Raw genomic sequence first — 15,567 nt, forward strand, 5'->3', positions numbered from 1 at the left:
ATGCATGTATGTATGTATGTATTTATTCACACTGCAGTGGGTATATACCCGGTGGTAGTGGTAACTAATTACACTCAATAATGACAATAATAAACGTATTAATTAAAATACAATTAATAATAATACTAATAATTAATACTAACAATAATTAATAATAATAATAATAACAGGAAATATACTAAATTAAATGAAACTTACTTACTTACTTACATACAAATGGCTTTTAAGGAACCCGAAGGTTCATTGCCGTCCTCACATAAGCCCGCCATCGGTCCCTATCCTGTGCAAGATTAATCCAATCTCTATCATCATATCCCACCTCCCTCAAATCCATTTTAATATTATCCTCCCATCTACGTCTCGGCCTCCCTAAAGGTATTTTTCCCTCCGTTCTCCCAACTAACACTCTATATGCATTTCTGGATTCGCCCATACGTGCTACATGCCCTGCCCATCTCAAACGTCTGGATTTAATGTTCCTAATTATGTCAGGTGAAGAATACAATGCGTGCAGTTCTGCGTTGTGTAACTTTCTCCATTCTCCTGTAATTTCATCCCGCTTAGCCCCAAATATTTTCCTAAGCACCTTATTCTCAAACACCCTTAACCTATGTTCCTCTCTCAGAGTGAGAGTCCAAGTTTCACAACCATACAGAACAACCGGTAATATAACTGTTTTATAAATTCTAACTTTCAGGTTTTTGGACAGCAGACTGGATGATAAGAGCTTCTCAACCGAATAATAACACGCATTTCCCATATTTATTCTGCGTTTAATTTCCTCCCGAGTGTCATTTATATTTGTTACTGTTGCTCCAAGATATTTGAATTTTTCCCCCTCTTCGAAGGATAAATCTCCAATTTTTATATTTCCATTTCGTACAATAATCTGTGCGCTGTTTAAAAAACAAATGGACACGTATTTCACAAAAAATCATCGGTATTACAGTCAGAAGAAACCCAATCTTGTACTCGACACACCTTTGTACGGTGAGAAAATAGGCGTGTGGTGTGCAATGAACGGACATAGAATTATTGGGCCTATTTTCCCTCAGGGCATAATTACCAGTGAGCGTTATGTGAATGAGATCCTTGACTCATTTTTAGATGAACTGACTTATGGAGAACGTTCCTCAGTATATTTCCAACAAGACTCTGCCACTGCTCATACTGCCGAAGAATCCATGAGAGAATTGCGTCGAATTTTCGGAAGGAGAATTATCAGTAGTAATGTAATCTCAGACGTCGAGTGACATTATTAGGACTATTTCGTGAATAAAATAAAAATGTAAATAATATATCCCTAAAATTCGATCACAAAATGTTAATAATTATATATTTACGAATACTTAACCTATTCAGACATTGTGAAGTTGAAATACTCGTAGATGAATATCGATTACTGCAATAAAGAAATTAGATATTATTCAGTAATGCCAATTGCAAAGAGCGAAATACAGGTTTAACATGTTAATTACATGTACTGCACTTTTCTCTTATTATTATAACATAAATACATTTGCATTATCTGCTGAAATCATAGTTTTATTTACAATTTATAATATAATTACAGTAACCTGCTTAATACATTAATTAAATGAATTTTATAGCAATGCTTATGTATTCACAGCGAGACATGTTGCTACACAGTGAAGCCATCTCTGTATAGGCCTAGATAATTAAAACGATTAATTTATTACTCCATACGGAAGGAAGTTTGATCAAAGATCTTGCATTCATTGCTTTAAAGTTGAAAGAAAAGTTTAATCGTGTAGCATCCTAATGTATTCATGATCATCAATTTATGGGGAAACAGTTGGCGACGACGACTAAACAAAAGAACGAACATGCGATAAATTGATAGCGATAAATCTAGCTGCAAAAATTATCGCAAAGTGTCACTGTGATTGGTTGGAATTCAAAATTTCATTACACTGAAATGACGTCATATAAATGAAATAGTCAGTAAAAAATTGTGGACCCCACGAAGTCTAGATTTAACACGATGCGATTTCTATCTATGGGGCGGGGGACACTTAAAAATAAGGCTTATGCGAAAAAGCCGCATACAATAAATGAGCTTAAAGACTATATAAGAGCTAAAATCGGGTTATTCAGTGAAGCAGAACTTCTTAAAGTAATTAACAATTTCATAAGAAGATGTCAACCGTGTGTAGCAGTTGGTGGGGGACATTTTCAGCACCTATTTGAGCTGGGTAAGTACAAATTCCTATACTAAGGCCCGATTGTATAAACCATTTAATCTTAGATCAGAGGTTAAATTGATCCTTGTTTCAGCTGAACTTGGAATTTTGTGTTGTATAAAGTCTAATCTGAGATTAATTTGTCTCAAACTAAAGTCAACTTTGACTGAAGAAATTTCTCCGATTAAGTTAGATGATCCAAGTTCAGTTATTTCGTTTCTGTTTGAAATATACGAGTGACAGATTGTGCAAATAAAATATCCATTATTATTAATTTTAATAGATATGTTAGGTACATTTATATATATTTCTTTCAATTTCTTGCCTTAATACACAAACATTCTTATATTTTATAAGGCTCTATCGTGTTCAGCAGTATCAAATAACATAACCTATAATTATATTATGTTTATAACAACCATTAATTATTAATGGATATGATAGGTACATTCATAAATGTTCAGTTAACTGTATTACTAAACGAAAATTGTCGTTTTATAAAGCTTTATTATGTTTAGCAGTATCAAACACCATAACATGATAACAACTTGGAGAACAGTCAACCTTCTTCTTATTGTCCGCCATTATTTACATAGCACAAAAAACCAGTGTATCCAACAGAATGTAATACGGAAAGTCGCCAAAAAGTAGTTGTAAAGTCGCTAGATTTCTCATTATCAACAAAGAAAGATTAATTTTGTCACTATGGGATGCTAAAAAGGTCCCTAAATCCCTATTTAAGCAATATAAAAGTTAAAAGAAATTGTTGTTGAAAAAGAGTTAAAGTCACTAGATTGGCAACACTGAACAAACCTGTGTAACATGGTCCGCGCATCACGTATTTCACCTGTTTATGCGATGTTGCCAAATCCTTTTCACGTGAACTTAACACTGCATTTGAACCAAGATAATTTGATCGCAGAAAAGTTTTATACAATAGAAGAAGTGTCTGAACTCGGTTCACTTTTCGATCTTCGACCAAAGTTGATCTTTAGTCAGGGAGTTTTATACAATTGGGCCTAAATGTGTCAGTGCCGGCAGATCGGGTAGCTGCTTGGCCGCAGATAAGCTCCTAGCGGCGGACGACGGGAAAATGAAAACCGCGCGGCTAAACAAAACAGTGCCACTGTATTTCATGCGCTGAATTTTATTGCACTGGCTTCAACAACATTAAAAAATCATTCATTAGCTTTAACACTGCATTGTAAGTGTTTACAAAACTTCCCTAGTGTTTGCTTGAGGTAATCAGATAAGTAGCCTATCCTTTGCAAATAAGATTACCTGGAATTATTACACTTCAAGGTTGAAACTAAATCATTAATATAAACTTGAAACAGTAATGGATCTAAAATTGGTCCCTGGAAAACATTCCTAAATTCTGAGGGCCATATTCATAGACATTCTTAGCGCGGGCTTCCGGTGGATGATCAGCGAACTAACGTTTTTCGTATTCATAAACCAGTTTTAGCGATATGATATGAATCCTGTACAAGTAATCAGACGATAGCCGGGGCTAGTTTAGCACGCTCGCAGCGCGGGCTAGCGAAATGTCTATGCATAGCACCCTGAGTGACTAATTTTAAGATTACTGATACATTTAATCCTACTTTTTGTTGTCTATTTGATAAGATGTTAAATCAAACACCAAAGTTTAAAAAAACATCGAGAGAACTTCAATATTAACAACAGTACTGTGCAAATCAAGCTTTCAGGTATAACTCCCTGTAAAGTTAATTTGAATAATTTCGAGGGAAAAATTAACTTTACAGGGAGTTCTACCTGAAAGTTTGATTTGTATAATACACGTCACTGTACGTAACAGAAAACCACAATTTAAGTCACACAGAGTTAGTGTGCTCTCAATGTTGGTTGCTTGACGGTTGTCAGCCCACTTTGAGGTCTGTGGGTATAGAGGGGAAAAATTGGATCGGTGTCGGGTAGAGTTCCCGGGTAGCTCAGTTGGGAGAGCGTTGGTACGTTTAACCAAAGGTCCCGGGTTCGATACCCGGCCCCGGAACAATTTTTCCCTCGAAATTATTCAAATTATTCAAAAGTACTGTGGTTCGAGAACCGGACTTGTCAAGATTAAATACCTCACAATAAATGGACAACAAAGAAAATTATAACATTCCACACGAACTAAAAATCACGCCCATTCTCTCTACAGACATAGTAAATACAATCAATCATAACTGAGCACAGCATATTAATAAGATCAATGAATACAGATTATTCCTACTAGAAAAACTAAAAATATCTAAAAATAAATAAATAAATAATAAAAACGAAAATTATTTTAGACGAAACAATTCACATAGTGTAACATTAATGAAGCTTTATGACCACGATTACAATGGATTTGCGGAGAGTGTTAGAGGAAGCTGAGTTGATATGAAGGCAACGTAGAACGTAAATAAGCTGTGTCGTTATTTAATACAGCTAAAAACAAATGCCTGCAAAAGTCAAGGTTACTATGACTGCACGCCGATCAGAGTACATTGCGATTCTATATTCAGATAAACATCATGCGAACTTCTTAACAAATAAATAAAATCTGAGGAAGTGAAACATCGGACTTGCACTTGCACTCGCACTCGGCTGACCTGAGTTCGAACCCCGATAGAGAAGTGTAGACTTACTCTCATTCACAGACTCCCGTGTTTAGCATTAACCTTGTGCCATGCTCACCACATGATCACACACAACAGCACGCAAGGAACGTCACAATTCACAGCAACATCAGTTTTGAAAGACGTAAAATAAAAACGCTACAACATGAGAACGGTGGCTATTCCTAATCCGTAAATACATTCAAGGAAGATGGGAGTTTTGACCAAATTAGGTCTTAAAGTACATCGAAGAAAAGTAACATGCACTAATTTTTTTACTTGGTTACTTAACGACGCTGTATCAACTACTAGGTTATTTAACGTCGATGGGTTTGATGAGAGGAGGCCAAGGATTCGCCATAGATTACATGACATTCGCTATACGCTTGGGGAAAACTTCGGTAAAGCCCAACCAGGTAATCAGCCCAAGCGGGAATTGAACCCCAGCCCGAATGCAACTCTGGATCGGCAGGCAAGCGCCTTAGCCGACTGAGCTACGCCGGCGACTTGCACTCATGTTGCCCAGGTCGTACAATCTCCGCTCTCGCGAGCAATATGAAGAACACTATGGGCACGTACAGTCTTAGAAAAAGGTTTTATCGCACAGATTCTTTATAAGTCCCAGAAGCATGATCAGTAGAGACGAGAATTCCATGCGAATGCATGTTTTTATAGGAACATACGACATAGCTCAAACTTAATACTTATCCACTTAATTACTTTCCGGTTCCAAATACGTGTACTTTTTCCGTGCATATTTGCATGTTTTGGCCTTTTTGGGGATAAAACATGCATAATGGATATTTTAGCAATTTTTAGCATAATAATGCATATAATATACATTATATTCAATTTAAATGCATGTTTTAATGATTGTGAGTGGACACCCCCGTTTCTCGGGCTTTATGTCCCTCATTTTACCTTCAGGAATCACGATTGAGAAAGAAAAAGAAAAAAAAAAACTAAGTAACAGAAAACGGTTCATTCAAGTTTGCATTCATAACTTCTTGCGATGTAGAGGGGTCATTCTTTGCCTACAAAAAGATACTGACTGACAAGCGCAGGAACCTAACAGACACCAATTTAGAAATTCTGTTAGTTGTTAACTGTGCAAAAAAAAAGTGAAGTGAAATAAGAAATTTGGAAAAAAAAATGAAAGTGCATGTTTTAGGCCTAATTGTATAAAACTCCCTGTCTAAAGATCAACTTTAATCGAAGATCGGAAAGTGAACTGAGTTCACACACTTCTTCCATTGTATAAAACTTTTCTGCGATCAAATTACCTTGGTTCAAATGCAATCTAAGTTCACGTGAAAAGGATATGGCAACATCGCATAAACAGGTGAAGTATGTGATGCGCGCGCCATGTTGTACAGGTTTGTTCAGTGTTGCCAATCTAGCGAATTTAACTTTTTTTTTAATGACAATTTCTTTTAACTTTTATATCGCTTAAATAGAGATTTAGCGACCGTTTTAGGACCCCATAGTGACAAAACGTAATCTTTCTTTGTTGATAATGAGAAATCTAGCGACTTTCCAGCTACTTTTTGGCGACTTTCCGTACACTCTGTTGGAGACACTGGTTTGTTTCGTGCATTGTAAATAATGGCGGACAATAACAAGAAGGTTCATCGTTCTCCAAATTGTTGTCATGTTATGGTGTTTGATACTGCTAAACATAATAAAGCTTTATAAAACGACAATTTTCGTTTAGTAATACAGTTAATTGAAAATTTATGAATGCACCTATCATATACATTAATAATTAATGGTTGTTATAAACATAATATAATTATAGGTTATGTTATTTGATACTGCTGAACACGATAAAGCCTTATAAAATATAAGAATGTTTGTGTATTTTTAAGCAAGAAATTGAAAAAAAAAAATACATATATATATATATATAAATTTAACTACCATATCTATTACTATTAATAATAATGGTTATTCTATTTGCACAATCTGTCACTCGTATATTTCAAACAGAAAAGAAATAACTGAACTTGGATCATCTAACTAAATCGGAGAAAATTCTTCAGTCAAAGTTGACTTTAGTTTAAGACAAATTAATCTCAGATTAGACTTTATACAACGTAAAATTCCAAGTTCAGCTAGAACGATGATCAATTTAACCTCTGACCTAAGATTAAATGGTTTATACAATCGGTCCTTAATGTATTTTTCGTTTGATCGTGCATGTTCCATAGTTTGATAGTGCATGAATGCATGCATATTTTGGGATTTATAGTGCATATTTCTAGTCTCTAATGATCAGACATACAACGAAACAAAACTAATTTCATTACCTCAACTAGTCATTCTTCTGTCAACCAGATCGCACGTCCTCCGATCATGCGCACTGCCTCCTTTCTGGGACATGAAGTATTTGTGCGACGAAACGTTTTTCTAAGACTGTAGTACCTGTTTCAAGATACAGCCAGGAATCGTATCTGAGACCGCACAACGTGCCCGAGCACGCGGAAGTTCTGAATTTTTCGTAATAAAATAACAATACCAGTGAGAAGCGCCTAGCATGCCCCGCCGCTCTAAACGCAACGCAGTGACCCTGGTCAGTTCCTTCCTGACCGTCGCAATACGAACTTGGTTACTTCGCGAAATCTCAAGGTGAGCCCCGCCCGGGTTCCAACGACGACGAAGAACTGCCAGTCACTTCCACGGATTAGGACGCCTACAGCATTTATTTTTATGATATGCGAGGAATAAAGATTGCCTGCCAGTTATGTAATGCTATGCCAACTAGCGTATTTCTAGTTCCTCGTTACGCGACGCACCACGAGAAATTACGATAGGGTAATAGTAATATGCGTTACAAGAGCGGCATGTTGAAGATTTCATGTTCGAGGAAAAGTTTGAAAAAGCGAACGTAGTTGAGCTTTTTTAATTTCCGACAATTGAAAGAAAACATTCCTCTCGTGCATCGTACATTATTTTGTGCGAAGATCGTTTATTACATACCTGAAAGAGGAATTTCTAATTAGTTGCAATGAAATCTCCATCTTGGTTTCTGTTCAATGACGGCAAATTTGTAAAACAAAAATATCTATCTTCAACAATGTTGCTTTAAAATGTTTTATGCTTGACCATGCCGAAATGTAGTAATTATACACCTGGTAGCAGCCCTTTAATGGACCACATTAAAGTACATCTATTCATTAAAGTTCAGGTGTTCCGCCAATCAGAAAACACCATTGTAGCAATACGAAAGCGCAAGTATCGATTATTCTCGGATATGCAATCGAAAGACAACTAGCGCAACGTCACGGAGGCTGGAAATCCAATACTGTCGCAGAAGGTTATGTTCTGTTACTATAATAATTAGCGTTAATTGTAAATAACATTCAAATAAATTCAATTTGTCATCTCGTTTTTCAATGTCTAAATCAATTTCAAGGTTATATCAAGATTAATGTTTATTTTACTCTCTAGATTATATCAAGGTCAATGACATTTGTTTCTCGGAAAAAATCAATACTTTCGCGTCTGCGCACATCTCACAATTTACGAGATATTGCACAAGGTCAGTTCCGCTCCCCAGACAGATAAGAATAACAACAATACTTATGAATAATTTCAAGTTAGAAATATGGTCGAGCACAAAAAGTCGTATGAAACTTGCCTATAATGGTAATTAAGACGCTCGTATAAAAATTATGAAACTCGCTTGAGCTCGTTTCATAAACATGCTCGCGTCTTAATTACTACCATTATAGGCTCGTTGCATAATGTACTATTCTGTGTTTACTATACTCCAGCAAGCCGTGATATACGTTTGTCTTTTTTTCCCCCAGTCTATAAATGCGAACTTAAAACAAACGGTAAGGTTATGTAATGATTTATTTTTCATTTTAATATTTTAACAATATTATTTGTATAACATATTGCAGTAATAACATCGGCATCTGAAATCTTGTTGATTTTTTCACGGCTTCCTTAATGTTACTTGCATGACGAATCCAGTAACTTTAGTGGAGTTGTAGAGTTTACTTAATTTTTGCAAATATTTAAAAACAATAATTAACAGCGCAATTTAGGTGAAATTGCAGTGGTAAGTTTCCAATTTATAATTATTACTATGTTAAACGTCTCTAAAAATAATATGTTAGAAGCCTAAAGCAGTAAAATCAATATGTCACTTAAGCGGTAAGAAGAGGGAAATTGTTATGTGTGTTAGGTTTGGAACACTGAATGTGGAATTTTAGACATTCCGCGGATTGGTTTTGTGCGGAAACCAAGCAAATGCGCACGACCTCGCACAAAAAAATATCTCGCCATGATGACACATGTCACACTGTACTGTACTTCCAGGCGTTTCGCAACAACTCTGTTCCTTCATCACCTTATGAATGTTACTACAGTTCATAGGTTATTTTCTTGAACTATTATTTGGGGTGTGATTTTTCTGGTACTAACGAAATACGCTAAATGTTTCTAAAAAAAAAAAAAAAAAAAAAAAAAAAAAAAAAAAAAACACAAAGCTAGTCTAGAAAACAAATGACATTTAACCGCGAAGTCTCGCTAAATCTAATTATTTCAACGATAGTCACGAGATTAGTACCTGTGCACATGATTTTTTTTTCACTAAATACTAGCGAAAACTGGTAATTCTTTCAATTAAAATAAAAAAATTGAATCTAACTTCTGAAGCTTTGCTGCAGTTGTACAGGTTCACCTAATAGGCCCTTATCTCCTGCCAGCCCGATTGAAAGGTCTACATTACTTGCGGCGATTGTGTTCTTACTTTGGAAGTCAGAGCCATCAAACGACGACGAGCTAGGTATCAAGAGACAGGCAAACTGTCGATCAGGCTTGCCCATGACTGTTTACGTCCGTGAGCGGGCTTACGCTTCGTATCGTTCGCCCGCCTGCTACCTTCCCTCACAAGCAGGCAGGCAGTGTGGTTGCACGTGACTCCCAAACAGTCCTACGAGTGACCCGAAAGGACTGTTGGGTTCCGCCGACCTGCAGCAGACTGCTGCTTTCAGATGCATGATAAATATGAACCAAGTCATTCAAACCTGACAAGAAGCCTATAGATATAGACAAACTACTGAAAACTTAATTTGCTGTCTTCTGAAACGTACCGTTAATAAAGACAAAGAAAACTATTTCTCGTCAACATAATATCCATTAAATGCCAACAGTTATTATAAATTACTTGGACTTTCCTTTTCATCGTAGTAATATAAATTTAATGCAAACCATTCAAACTTTCAGCTTTATAAATAAACAGAAATCTGTCCCTCAGAAGTTAAATAGCAAATCAATATTCTGAAAAACGAAAAACTTTTATACATTTTACAGGTATTCGTGAGGCTTTTAATTGTTGATAAGTAAAAAGTCAAAATGAAATGTTTTTCTATATTCTCTCCTCTCCTCTCCTCTAATCTCCTCTCTTCTCTTCTCTTTTCTCTTCTCAACTAGTCACAAGTTACGAAATATTTTGTTGAGTCAGATACACTTTGCAGGAATATGAAATGTATAATATTGTCTTATTAATTTACGAATTCTGTAGCGCAATAAATCGTAACACTGTGTTTCTTTAATCAAGAAATGGCTGCCGTGTTGGACCATAAAAATAAAGATTTTTTGAAGTGACTAAATAACCATGAACTTAGGTTTCAAACTAGTACTGTTTCATCTTAACCAGCGCAGACTGGCTTCCGTGAATGCAAGTCAATACGAGCAAACAGGCAGGCTTTCGTGGGTCCCGCCTGGACTGAACCTATAAAACCCGGGCTCAATGGGTTCAGGCTAAAAGTTAACTTGCTTTGTAGCGTCACCGGAACCCAAGCCTGACGGCAAGCAGGTACGGGCGTGAGTCTTGTCTGATTTGCCGGTCTCTACTAGGTATATAGCCGCGTCACCCTTATTTTCGGCAGCCAATCAATGCAGGTCAGCTATATTTAAACGTGCGCGTCTTGTCATTGGCTGTTGATGACATTACGCGCGACCAACCTAAGAAATAATAATAATAATAATAATAATAATAATAATAATAATGGTTTATTTAACCTGGCAGAGTTAAGGCCATACGGCCTTCTCTAACACTCAACCAGGAGTGAAACTGCGATACAAAAAACACTACAAATTTACGAGGTACAGCACATACACACAAAACTGAAGTAGAGGAAACAAAGAGGAGGAGCCACGCCGGAAATAACAGCGACGCAGCTATAGTTTCTTATAAAAACCGAAGTAGCTTATAAAAACGATTTTCTAGTTCAAGATCTCGTGGCGCATGAGTCGTATATAAGATATGTACCAGAGTGCTGGAAAGAAGATTAAGAAGAACGGTGGAACAGGAAATAGAAGAAGAACAGGCAGCAGTCAGAGAAAATAGACAGACTCAGGACCATACATACACATTACGAACAATAATAGGAAAAAGAATTGAGAAAAATAAAGACACGTTCCTAGCTTCCATGGATTTGAAAGCAGCACTTGACACAGTACCTAGGAAAAACATATGGCAAGTACTAGAGACGAAGAAGATACCAATAAGACTGGATAATGCCATTAAAAGCGGCTATGAAAACCTAATCGGAATAGTAAGAATAGACGGGGAACTTTCAGGAGAATTTGCAATGAAGAAAGGAGTAAAGCAGGGAGATAGTCTAAGTCCACTACTCTTCTTGATATTCATGGACGAAATACATAAGCAGTCTTACTAATAACCCGTGTATAGTTTTTATACGAGACTTATGCAGAGTTGGGACAGAAAACGTTACTAATAAACCGTGAATAAGCTATGAACGTATAAACAGGCTGTAACTATACAATGGGAATTGCTTTCCAGTAGTTATATACACGAAACCCCTTGTTTAAGCGTTGTATATAGGGAAAAAATGGCCGCCCCTTTAACAGCTGTTCGTATCGACTGTCATTTTATGATGATGTTTACCTTGTAACCACAGAAGATTAAACCAAAGATCATAGAGTTATTAGAATAATATTGCTGTAGCGTGTACTCTTTGACCAAAATGTAGTGTGGTAATCGATTAGAGCCAGTTCTACTATCGATATTTAACACACCACGCTAGAGCGCTCTACCGGATCCAGTAGAGAGCCTCATATATTCTATTGCCTTTCGTAACGAAGTAATGACGAAACTATGACGTAGTTGTGTAACAGTTATACTGTTATACACGACTTATGTAGTGATTATTAGTAAGCAATTTACACACGACTTATAAACGAGCTACTCATTGTATAAGTATAAGACAGTTAAACGTCTGTATATAGAGTTTTTATTAGTAAGACCGAAGATCTGTAAAAGAACAAAAATAGGAAACTGGAATTTGAGACCGGTATACATACAAGCGCTATTATACGCGGATGACATACTTCTCATAGCCGACACCAGGGATAGATTACAGCACGCACTAGGAGAATGGTATGAAGAATTGGAGAGAAAGGGGATGAAGATAAATATGGATAAGAGTAAAGTGATGAAGATATCTAAAGAAGATAGTCAGAATGACCAACTGAACATCAGATATAACAATCAAGAATTGCAGAAAGTAGAGAACTACCAATACCTGGGAACAATAATAAGTAGCGATGGAAAAATACATCAAGAAATACTAAACCGAACTAAGAAAGCAGTAAACGCATATTACGGAATATATAATACAATTGTGGGAAAGAAGGAGATTAACAACAAGACAAAACTGCAAGTATTTCAATCAATAATAGCTCCAATATTACAATATGGAACAGAAAGCTTACCTTTACAGGATAAACGTCGAACTACAATAACAGCAGATGAAATGAAATATTTAAGAAGAATGATGGGAAAGACCAAGAAAGATAGGATTAGGAACGAACAAATAAGAGAAGAGGCAAAACAAGACAAACCATTAATAAATAAAATAGAAGAAAAACAACTAAAATGGTTTGGACATGCAAACAGGATGACTGAAGCAAGTAATGGAAATGAGAGTGGAGGGAAGAAGAGGTAGGGGACGGCCAAGGATAAACTGGGAAGATACAGTGGTAAGAATAGGAGGGAAGAGAGGCAAGGCATTGGCAGAAATGAAGAAAATGAGCAGGGACCGGGAATCCTGGAGAGTCTGGACGAAGCGAGGCGAACCCAACGGGGCGGAAGAAGAAGAAGATGATGATGATGATGAAGAAGAAGAAGAAGATCTCGTGGCGCCATAGAGTATTTGGCCATAGGCATTTCCGACCAGAAAATACCCAGCTTACACTCCTCTACCATCTGTATTATTCTGACACCCGGTACGCGCTCTCGTACATCAATCCACTAGAGCATGTCTGGGCACTTTCACCAAGCTCGCATGTAGTTAATAAAGGTGTGACACGGCTCATACATTAAACGACAAAAAAAAACCCTAATGTTGGCTTGAACTCCTTTCCGAACTTTTACTATAAAAAGAATGACTAATTACAGTGATTTTGTAATAAAGATGTCAATAACCCATGGCACCTTAACAGTAAATATTAACACAGAACAACAGAGATACGAGGAGACGCTCTTGTAAACACTTACTCCACGCACTGAAAAAGTGTCAGATAGCCACTCAATCCGGTTCAGCAGCATGTCACAATTTTACACGAATGTGGACTTCCTGATAACACTGATGCACTTGGTGATCCAAGTTTAGCAGGGACTGTCGCAAGACTCCTTCCTAGAGATGGCCGATATTTCACAAACCGATATTTTGTCACAGGTATTTTTTTGTCACAGATAAACCTGTGACTGATGACGCAAAATATCTGTGACAAAATATCGCTATCGAAATCTGCTCCGTATTCAGTACTCTGATATTTCTGTCCTCTACGTCGTAGGTTTGCGCGTGCGCATGATACACTAACAGCAATCGGGCGGTAGTTTCTCCATTTATTATAAATGATGTTATTACACGATTTAAATAATGACACCATTGATTACCATTACCAGTACTTAATCTTGTGTAAACTCCTGTCTGAACAACTGTTTCGTTTTGTAATTATTTTCCAATGTTTTTCCGAATACTTATGTTTCATTAATTTTTATTCTATGACTCAATATTATAATGTTAATGCACAACTTAAAATAATTTATCCATTATATTATAAACAATAAAAAGGGTCAATTTTTAAAACGATTAGGGTAATCATATAACCTCAATTTCTCCATACCCAACTACATTTAAAAACGATCAACTGGTTCAGTACCTATAATATAACCTCTTGGTACATGAGGTTAAGTTTTGACATGTTACTGTTCATTTAGGTATGTATTTATTTGTTAATGGTACATGTACATAATTTCTTTGTTAGTTTTTCCCATATAAATCACTGATGAGTGGTATGTATAGAGAAATCGTATTCATATTTCACTGCTCTTCAATATTTCCTGCTAATTTTTATCGGTGTGACAAAATGTCGGTGTAATTCATGTTACGTATCGATATAAAATATAGGTGTGACAAAATCACCGATAAAAGTCACAGATATTTAATTGTCACAGTCACAGTTGTCACAGATACTTGAAAATATCGTTTAAGCTCATCTCTACTCCTTCCTTCTATCTGCATAACGAAGACGCTGATGTCATCAAGACGCGCGTATACTTCATCACTAGTGACAGGCAAAATATTAAATTTCATATTCTAAACCATTTATTTTCTGTAATCGTATAGGAACAAAGATTTTCATGATCCACGATGTACAGAAAGTAATTAACGACAAATTTTCATACAAAAACTAATTCTAATCCATTAAATTTATTACAAAAACAAACACTTAAATTAAAAAAAAAAGTTTTATCTAACTAAATCAATTTACTCCGAATTTAATGTATTTAAAATTGAACAAATGTGTAAATTTATGCTATTAAAACTTTAAACGCAGAATAAATATGGGAAATGCCTGTTATTATTCGGTTGAGAAGCTTTCGTCATCCAGTCTGCTTTCAAAATAACTGAAAGTTAGAATTGGCATTTATAAACAGTTATATTACCGGTTCTTCTGTGTGGCTGTGAAATTTGGACTCTCACTTTGAGAGAGGAACAGAGGTTAAGGGTGTTCTAGAATAAGGCGCCTAGGAAAATATTTGGGGCTAAGAGGGATGAAGTTAATGGAGAATGGACAAATCTACACAACGCAGAACTGCACGCATTGTATTCTTCACCTGACATAATTAGGAACATGAAATCTAGGCAGGGCATGTAGAACGTATGGGTGAACCCAGAAATGCGTATAGTGTGTTGATTGGGAAACGTGAGAAAAAAAAAAAGGTCTTTGAGGAGACCGAAACGTAGCATTATAGAATGCATTTCCCAACCTTATATCGTAATATACTAAGACAAAATCGAGGAGATGTTTGAAAAACGAACAGAGAGTGTTTTTCAATATCCGAGATTTTGTAATGCATTTCACAAACGTAGGGTATAAAGTTGCCTAATTCCGTGATACCTCTGATTCCGTGATACGTTTTTTAACTAAATGTCCCGGGATTGAGTATCCTGCTAAGAATTTCACCGATGTTTCAAAAGTAGGCGAAAGGTGCACTCTTTCGAGAAAGATGTCTTGCGTTATGGACGAACGTCAAAGCTTTGACTGACATTCAATTTAAGAAATGTATAACGGGATTTGGAGTATCACGGAATTAGGCAACTTTACCCTATATTACACAACATTTTTGCACAATTATATTTTTAAAATTACAAATACCGGTAAACATATTTTGCATTGAAAATTTAGAGCAATATTATTCCGAAGAC

At 36.1% G+C, this 15,567-nt stretch overlaps 1 protein-coding gene across 3 annotated transcripts in view; it reads right to left on the reverse strand.

Moving 5' to 3' along the window:
• The window catches only part of NFAT (NFAT nuclear factor), a 223,267-nt gene that overhangs the window by 156,385 nt on the left and 51,315 nt on the right, over positions 1-15,567 (reverse strand). The window lies entirely within an intron of this gene.

The sequence above is a fragment of the Periplaneta americana genome, chromosome 12, assembly GCF_040183065.1.
Source record: "Periplaneta americana isolate PAMFEO1 chromosome 12, P.americana_PAMFEO1_priV1, whole genome shotgun sequence".
NCBI classification, from domain to species: domain Eukaryota; kingdom Metazoa; phylum Arthropoda; class Insecta; order Blattodea; family Blattidae; genus Periplaneta; species Periplaneta americana.